The sequence below is a fragment of the Marmota marmota genome, unplaced genomic scaffold, assembly GCF_001458135.2.
Source record: "Marmota marmota marmota unplaced genomic scaffold, marMar, whole genome shotgun sequence".
NCBI classification, from domain to species: Eukaryota; Metazoa; Chordata; class Mammalia; order Rodentia; family Sciuridae; genus Marmota; species Marmota marmota.
In genome coordinates, this window is record NW_026000249.1 from 18,965,310 (window position 1) to 18,974,644 (window position 9,335).

Below are 9,335 nucleotides of genomic sequence, written 5' to 3' on the forward strand. Positions count from 1 at the left end.
TTTTCACGTTTTTATGTGTAAGTTTAAAATATTTTTAAATCAAGAGAAAAAAAAAGAAATCCTGATATTTGTGACAACATGGATGATCCTGGAGGACATTATGTGAAGTGAAATAAGCCAGACATGGAAGGACAAATATATATCATGATCTTACTTTTATGTGGAATCTTAAAAAAAATAAACTCATAGAAATAGGCAGTAGCATGGTAATTGTCAGGGACTGGGGCAGTAGGGGGAAATTTGGGAAGACGTTATTCAAAGGATACAAAATTTCAGTTAGAAAAATAATTTCAAGAAGTCTATTGTGAAACGGGATAACCATAGTTATTAATAATGCATTACATTCCATAAAAATGCTAAGACAAAGAGATTTTAAATATTCTCACCACAAAAATGACAACTGTAAGGTAATATGTTTGTTAATTAGCTCAAATTAGCTATTCAATAATGTATTTGTATTTCAAATCATCATGTTATACACAATAAATAAATACAAGTGTTATTTTTTAATTTTAAAAATAAGCAATAAAATAAAAGCACTTTCTAGTTGGTTTCTACACTTGAAACTAGCCAATTTTAATATTAATAGCGGTAATTGGGATTCTTGATTCACATTATTTTTTAAAAACTGCACTTGTTCTTTTTAGTTGGTCAGTTTCCAAATAAAGCTTATTTCAGTTTTGACTGCTAAAGATTGGGCGGGGAATACTATTAGCCATAAAACATTGCAAACCTTTGAGAAAGATAAATGGGGGGAGAAAAATGTTAATTTGTCTAATTCTCATTGATAGTATAGATTATAGGCATGAATAAGGTTTTGGGGGGGAGGGGGGAAATAACCAAAACTGTTAGACATGTTCAACTCACAGCTCCAGAAAAATGATTGTCCTTGACCTGCAGACCAGCTCTATTCTCAAATTTCTAAACTCCAAAGGAATGTAGTTGACTGACGCTTTATCTTAGAGCCTGTGAGCTAATTTCAGTATTTTTTATCTACATTCTGGCAAAATCCTTCACCACAACTTTTGTGTATTGATTTCCATCCCTGAACTTTCCTCCCAAATTTTCTGGTTTACTGGAAATGCCAGTACAAGTACTACATGCCAGTACTTGTTTATAGTTTACAAGAGAAACCAGTTCACTTGCACTGTTGCCAACTGATTAAATGTAAAGTTATTAGGAGTAGCTACCAATTACATACCTATTCTCTGCTAAATAACTTATTAGGCATTTTCTACATGTTACTTAATAATACAGAAAAATTTTCTTTCAAAATAATTATGTAGCTATTACTTCTACAATAGGTTATCTAGTAGTGAAAATCCTTAAGGACTTGAGAATAAGAAGCATTTAACTCTCTTGTAATTAATTTTATTTGCTTCTCCAAAGAAGGACCAGATAATACATATTCCACATTTCTACACAGAAAAGAAACCTTCCCATGTGCTCTCACTTATGACTTTAGTTTTTAATTTTTCTCTTCATTCTAGCTCTAAAATGTTGCTTTAAGAAAGTGTACACACTTAAAAATTATAAAACTGAAAATTGAGAAGTTATTATTAAGTAAGACCTTACCTTCAGAAAGGGACAGACAGAGCCATGTCTTCCTTTCTTACACAATGCACTGAATGTCAGAGGACATACTCACATACCGCCTTAGTATCCTAAGGGGCATATTACCACCAGGGGTGTTACCCTATGCATAGGAAGACTGTTAGTGTTGTGGAAACAGCCTGGATTGGCATTTTCAGCATTCAACCAAACCACAAACTTACAGGTGACCTCAGGTTGTTGACCCTTTCTTAGGCTAGGTTCATCTTCAAACCACAAAAATCTATGAATAGATCCCAATATTTTAAATACACTGTCACTACCACCATAAACTTTGAGATGATCCAAATCAAAAAAGGATCTGTCACCCTACAGACTTATTAATAAATGCAGATTTAAGAAAGTAAAAGGTGGCCCTACATTCAGTAAACTATATTCTGCAACCAAGGAATGGACTCTGCAAAACATAACCCTCTCCACAACTGAGTCACTGACTGGTCCCAGGCTCTAGAGTATGTTGCCAAAGACCAGCTATCCCCACATCCTAAAGGCATAGCGACATTAGTCTACCTTTTTCCTCAAATTTGAAAAACAAAATGGATGTCTCTAGTTGTCTGTGGCCTAAATAGCTGTGATGTCATCATCATTACAATACTGTCATGTCTTTTTAGCATATGAATACTTCTGCCCAAGTCCTACAGTTTTGCCTAGTGAAGAACATTGAAAAAAATAGTTTTATGTATTTGCTATCTCCCATTTGTAAAATAAAATGTAAGGAGTGAAATGGTGTCATTATTTAATAACTGTCTCCTCATCCCTGGATTACATTTCTTTTGTAAAGATTCAGTGGAACCTAAATAATAAATTTAATGAATGGAGCAATACCTGATCTCTGACAGCAGGGATTTGTCCCTTTAACCTCTTGAACACACAGGTATACACATGTGAGATGACATGATTAAGGTTTATAAGTAAAATCCTTGGTTTAATTGCCCAAATATCATGATTCATGAAACATTTAGCTTTAATTGTGCTAAACAATAATGTTTATTTTCAATAATAAAATTATATGTATTCATTATAGGAAATCAGGAAAATGTAAGAAAAAAAATGTAAAGCCAGCTTATTATCCCATTTAGCAGAAAAAAAAATAACTACTAGAATTCTAGCATATTCCTTTCTTTGTTCTAAATTTCTTTTAATATTTATTGATTAATTCACTCAGTAATTCAACAACTGTTTATCAACCTTAGCTACACATTAGAACCACCTGGTGAATTTTAAATACTCATACTTGGGTCCTACACTCAGGGGTTCTGATTCAATTGGCCAAGCTAAGACCTAGGGATAAAGATTTTTTTTTAAGCTCCCCTTAGGTGATTCTAATGTGCAGCCAAGAATGAGAACCACTGATTGATCAGACTTCTGTGATATGTCAAGACACCACTTGGCATAGAAAAGCAATGACAAAAAAATGTAGAGTCAGGGACTCATAGTTTTGGAGACAGACAGATGAATGAATGACCAATTTCAATAATCTAAAAAATATACTATGATGAAATAATCTATATAGAATCATGGAGATGTAAGAAAAGGACCCCTTAAATCTGTCTAGAAGAGTCAGGGCACCCATCTCAGAGAGTTAGGCAGCCAGACTAGTAAAAGGAGCAGTCCAGGTATAGATGCACCAGAAAATACAGTATTTTAAAAATTCCATGTGTTTCTACTGAGTATGATAAGGGAAGTCAATGTCTGGAGGTAATGTTAGACATGTGCAATAATCAGGTCCTGAGGAACCTTGTAGGTATTGGGAATGATAGACAAGGCATGACTTGAAAAATTTTGAGCAGAATGACATGATTATTTCCATCTCTAATTCACATCTGTCTGGCATCAGCATGGATTTAATAGCCCAGGTGAGACTAGGTGCAGAAAGACTAGAATGAAGTTACTATAAAACTCTAACAGAGTCTTGCATTACTCTTTCTGACTCACAAAGTCTCCAGGAAGTTATTGTTAATCTTATTTATTACAATAACTTGTATTTGAATACTAAGCCATCATGATAAAATTTTGATTTTTAGAAAACAAGAGTATCTTTTAAGATATTTTAAACCCTATTAAGGGATTTTAGTATGCAGTTAAGGGGGTCAATTAGGCAAGATGACACACCCAAAGACTTACAACAATGAAAATCCATTACCATATTTAGGGTTAAAGAATCAAGGGAAAGAAACAGTCCAGTGAGAACTGGAATCATGGAAGCCATACTGCCAATAGAGGTGGAGCCATGTAGTCACTGCTTAGAGCTGTAACTTGAAGCAAAGCGAAGCACAAAAGAAACACCCTTACCTTCCTCTCTTCCTCCCAACCTTTGATCTCCTGCTAATTACTCCCATTGGCCAAACCCAATCTGATGCCATGTGAGGAAGCCCAGGAGATTCACAGTAGTCAGATTCCTAGGAACAGAGCACAGGACAAAGAAGGGTACAGAGTGGATCTGAGAGACAATAGATAGTAACCAGCCTGCAGATAAACATGATATTGTAGCCAAAATATCTCAGTTAAAACATCCATCCCCATTTTCAATAGAGACCTGAAGAAAATACTGACAGACTATGTACTATATCCATTGAATGATAAAATAGGAACCTTCTTTCCATGGGCTAGACTAATTAAAAATTCCTAACTGCCCCCCCAAAGAATTTTTTTAAATATTTTTTCAAGTTGTAGATGGAGGGGCTGGGGATGTGGCTCAAGTAGTAGCGTGCTCCCCTGGCATGCACGTGGCCCTGAGTTCGATCCTCAGCACCACACACAAATAAAGATGTTGTGTCTGCCGAAAACTAAGAAATAAATATTAAAAAAATTCTCTCTCTCTCTCTCTCTCTCTTTAAAAAAAAGTTGTAGATGGATGCAATTTATTTATTTATTTATTTATTTATTTATTTATTTATGTGGTGCTGAGGATCAAATCCCATGCTAGGCAAGTGATCAACCACTGAACCACAACCTCAGCCGCCAAAAGAATTTTTGATGGGAAAAGAAGGGACAGTTGACAAAGAACATTTCATTAAAAGACAAAATGAGCAAGTAGGTTCAGATCAGGTGTTAAAATTTTCTATAACTACTCAAACCTTTCATAAATTTCCAATTATGTATCTAAAGCCAAGCCAAATCATAAGAGCTACAGCTTAAGTGACATGTATGGTATGTCAGATGTAGGTATGTAGATATAATGAAAAGATGCTACTGTTAGCTGTACCATTCTAGAAAAGAAATACAAGTACTGTGTGCCAGTAACTGAAGATAGTCCTTCCTCCAACTGGGAATGCTGGATGCTCTTATGCATTTTAAAACGTTGGGAAAGTTCACTGGTTTACAGAGAAAGAGATTACCTACCTAGACAACTATCTGAAAATCAGCTGTAGAAATAAATCAGATGCTACTGGCCACAGATACCTATTTATTAAAACATCTGGTTAAGAATTATCAACTAAGAGATGTTAAATTATCAGTCCATGGTAGGTCAACCCCATTGCTTTGGACCTAAGGTGAGGCAAAACATCAAGAGAAAGGAAAAGGGAGGCCAACAAGAAATACCCTTCCAGGACAAGTCCCTACTGACCTACTTCCGCCAACCAGGCCTCCACCACAATTTCCACCACTTTGCTGTAGTCCATTCAGCCATAGATGGCTTAATGCACCCATGAGTTCTTTATATAAAGTATTTCACTGCACCACCATTGTTCATTCTCTGGTGATATTTTAAAATATTTGTGCTAATTTATTTATGATATTCTATAGCATTGATTTACACTCATCTTAAGATATTTGTCTAAAAATACATTTTATTGTAGCTACCCATGTACATGTCTTTCTGTTCTGCCAAACTGGAAAGGACCAGAAAGTCTTGTCCTGTTCATTTTTTATAACTTATAAGTAATATAGTATACTTTCTTTGCAGATGATCTGCAAATCTGTATTAAATTCTGAAAGAAATTTCTACACAAAGTCTGCTGTGACTTAAAAATTATATTTCCAGTTAGTCAAGTAATCTGCTAAATTGATGTTATTATATTTTCATGCTATACTTGGATCCTCAATTTTTAAAGCATTTAAATTTTATGACATCTGTTTCATATACAAATGATACTGAAGTCATCCCATCTTTTCTAATTTGGAAAAGTTTTCAGGATATTTCAGAGCCTCAGGGTTCACTAGTGAGATGATCAGTTTTCAATGATCTATGTGAAAGAAACCATTAATAAGCAATTTCTACTTGTCCGAGTGCCAGAAAGACTAGACTTGGCTGTTTTTTATTAAACACTATTCACTGAAGTAACTGGAATTTGGCCTATTGGCCTTTACATTGAAAAGGCTCTAATTGTATCACATGAAGTTAGTTCTTGGTATTCAAAATTCCTTGCCTCGTCCTGCTCCCCATAGTCCATCTGTAAAGAGAAGAAAAGTCTTTAAATTCTCCCAAGATGACTGAAGTTGACCCCAGGTTTGAATAAATGAGACATCTCTTAGGTCCATAGTGACAATTTCAGTCCTTCTGAAGATCTCCTACTTCACTGCCAAAGGCTGAAAAAGAGCTTTGTAACATTCAGCTGTCCAGCAGGGTTTAATGCTCTCACTAAATAAAAGCTTTTATTTTGGATTTAGGCTAAATGTTCCTATCATGCAAGAATATGCTGCAAGACTGTAAAATTCCTGTTAAAGATGCAACAAGGACAAGGTATGTTTGAATGAAAGACAAAGAAATATAGAATTATATTTTAATAATTGAAAAGATTTCTTATAACCTCATTCCCACACACATCTAAGCTTGATTTTATAAGTTGTGCAAAATTCAATCTTTTAAAAAGAGTTTCAGCTACTCACTCTTTTTACTTGTTTTCTTCAATATAAATATTTTTTCTGTATAACAGCCCTGATATAAATAAGTTTTCATTATTTTATTTCTTAATATTAGATAACTATTATTCAGATTATAGGGCCAGTTATAGATGTCTTTCAGATTCTTGTACTTCAGGTTATATGTTTCAAAGATTCTATGTGCACGCACACACACGCACGTGCACACACACACACACACACTTACACACATCCTACTCTGTAACTATTCCTCCCACTAATTGACTGAGAAGGCAGAAGGGAACACCTTGATACCAATATCACTGCACCATTTTGTAACAGGTTTATGCATGTCAAAGGAGATGAATAAGTGTTCTTTTTAGTATTTTAGTTTTTCCCAGAAGCTGAGATGCTCTCTATTTCCATGAGATAGAAATTCCATCAGTTGGCCTCACCACGTGTGCTGGTATGTTTTTAGCTGAAGAAAGAATTTTAGTGAAGCTAAAGCTACCTATGGCTTTTATCAATTGTGACCAGATATGTCCAGCTTCTCCAGTTTTCTTTCAGTCCTAATCTTCAAGCCACTACTTACATTATCATCTTATTTAATCAATAGTCTAGTGAACACTTAAAAAGAATTATAAGATTCATCATAAGATTCATGTTAATGGTCAAATGAAAAATCCAAGAATATAAAGATGTTCCAGTGATTTTCTTCTTCTAGTTTTAACACGCCACTTATTGAAAGATGCAAATTTAGGGCTGGGGATGTGGCTCAAGTGGTAGTGCACTCGCCTGGCATGCGTGTGGCCTGGGTTCGATCCTCAGCAATACATACAAAAAACAAAGATGTTGTGTCTGCCAAAAACTAAAAAGTAAATATTAAAATTCTCTCTCTCTCTCTCTCTCTCTCTCTCTCTCTCTCAAAAAAAAAAAAAGATGCAAGAATTTAGAAATTACTTCTACTTACGACTCATCAGTAACATTTCAGTATTTGCAAATTATTTGGGAAATATTTGAGTAGACTAAAATGATTCATATTGTCAAGTTAAAAATTAAGGCTTATACAAGAAAATATTACCCAATTTTTAAATAACTGAGGATGAATTTGTTAATCTGATTCTAATATAGTAAAGCCCACTGGAAATTTGGAGGATATAGTTCAATAATTATAAAAGCAATTGTCCTACTTTACATAGCACATAGCTATCTGAAAGAGGTAGTACAAGCTGAAATTCTGAAGATTGGTTCCCTGACCTTTCAGATGTCAGAGAAGATTGAAATGATCTCACTGGTTCTTGTAAGACTGAAGACCAGGGGCTGGGGTGGTGGCTCAGTGGTAGAGTGCTCGCCTAGCATTCATGAGGCACTGGATTTGATCCTCAGCAACACATAAAAACAAACTAACGTATCCACCTAAAACTAAAGATACATAAATAAATATTTTTTTAAAAAAGACTGAAGACCAAACTAGGCATTCATATCTCTTATCCCATTTCAGGATCTCGTTTAGTTTTTCTCCAGTCAAGAGTTCAGTATTTGCCTTGGTAAGTCATCAGGGATGTCTTGAATATCTTTCTGAAGACATCTTTCTTAACTATAAGAAAAACTAGACATTAAGACACCATTCATGGCCAGACGTTCTTCACCGAGAGTCGCCGTGGTTTCCTGCTTCAACAGTGCTTTGGACGGAACCCGACGCTGGACCCCCTACCACTGCCGGCGGCTGGGAGCCAGCAGCCTTAGGCCACCTCTTCACAGACCGTCCCAGGCCTCCGCCGCCGCTCCAGGGCCACGCCTCTCCTCAGCCGCCCCGGCGACTACCACATCCCCCTCGCAGGCGCGCCAGAACTACCACCAGGACTCGGAGGCCGCCATCAACAGCCAGATCAACCTGGAGCTCTACGCCTCCTATGTCTACTTGTCCATATCTTACTACTTTGACCATGATGATGTGGCTTTGAAGAACTTTGCCAAATATTTTCTTCACCAATCTCATGAGAGGGAACATGCTGAGAAAATGATGAAGCTGCAGAACGAAAGAGATGGCCGACTCTTCCTTCAGGATATCAAGAAACCAGACCGTGATGACTGGGAGAGTGGGCTCAATGCAATGTAATGTGCTTTGCACTTGGAGAAAAGTGTGAACCAGTCACTTCTGGAACTGCACAAACTGGCCACTGACAAAAATGCCCCCCACTTGTGTGACTTCATTGAGACTCATTACCTGAATGAGCAGGTGAAATCCATCAAAGAATTGGGTGACCGTGTAAATCGGGCATGGCAGAGTATCTCTTTGACAAGCACACCCTGGGAGACAGTGATAACGAGAGCTAAACCTCAGCCTGACTTTCCCATAGCTGTGCAAGTGACTTCCCTGGTCACCAAGGCAGTGCATGCATATTGGGGTTACCTTTACCTTTTCTATAAGTTGTACCAAAACATCCACTTATGTTCTTTAATTTGTACCATTCCTTCAAATAAAGAAATTTGGTACCCCCCCCCCCAAAAAAAAAGACAGCATTCACAAAATCCAAAAGAGGATAAACACTAAAAAAAGTGAAGGGAAGTACTAATCCAAGATGGGTTGAGTGTAAAGTTAAGAAATCATATCTAAGTCTTAATGTATGATTAGAGATAAACAAGTTAAGACTCAGGAAGGTATTCCAAGTAAAGGAAACAATAAAAGAAAAGGTTCCAAGCCAGGCTCAGTGGTTCATGCCTGTAATCCCAGTGGCTCAGGAGGCTTTGGATCGTGATTTCAAAGCCAGCCTCAGGAAAAGCAAGGCCCTAAGCAACTCAGCGAGACCCTGTCTCTAAGTAAAATACAAAATACGGCTGGGGATGTGGCTCAGTGGTAGAGTGCCCCTGAGTTCAATTCCCAGTACCCAAAAAAAAAAAAAAAAAAAAGACTCCAAGAC

At 36.5% G+C, this 9,335-nt stretch overlaps 1 pseudogene; it reads left to right on the plus strand.

Moving 5' to 3' along the window:
- The first annotated feature begins 8,044 nt into the window (after nucleotides 1–8,044).
- Nucleotides 8,045–8,913, plus strand: LOC107144170 (annotated as a pseudogene).
- Nucleotides 8,914–9,335: the final 422 nt, after the last annotated feature.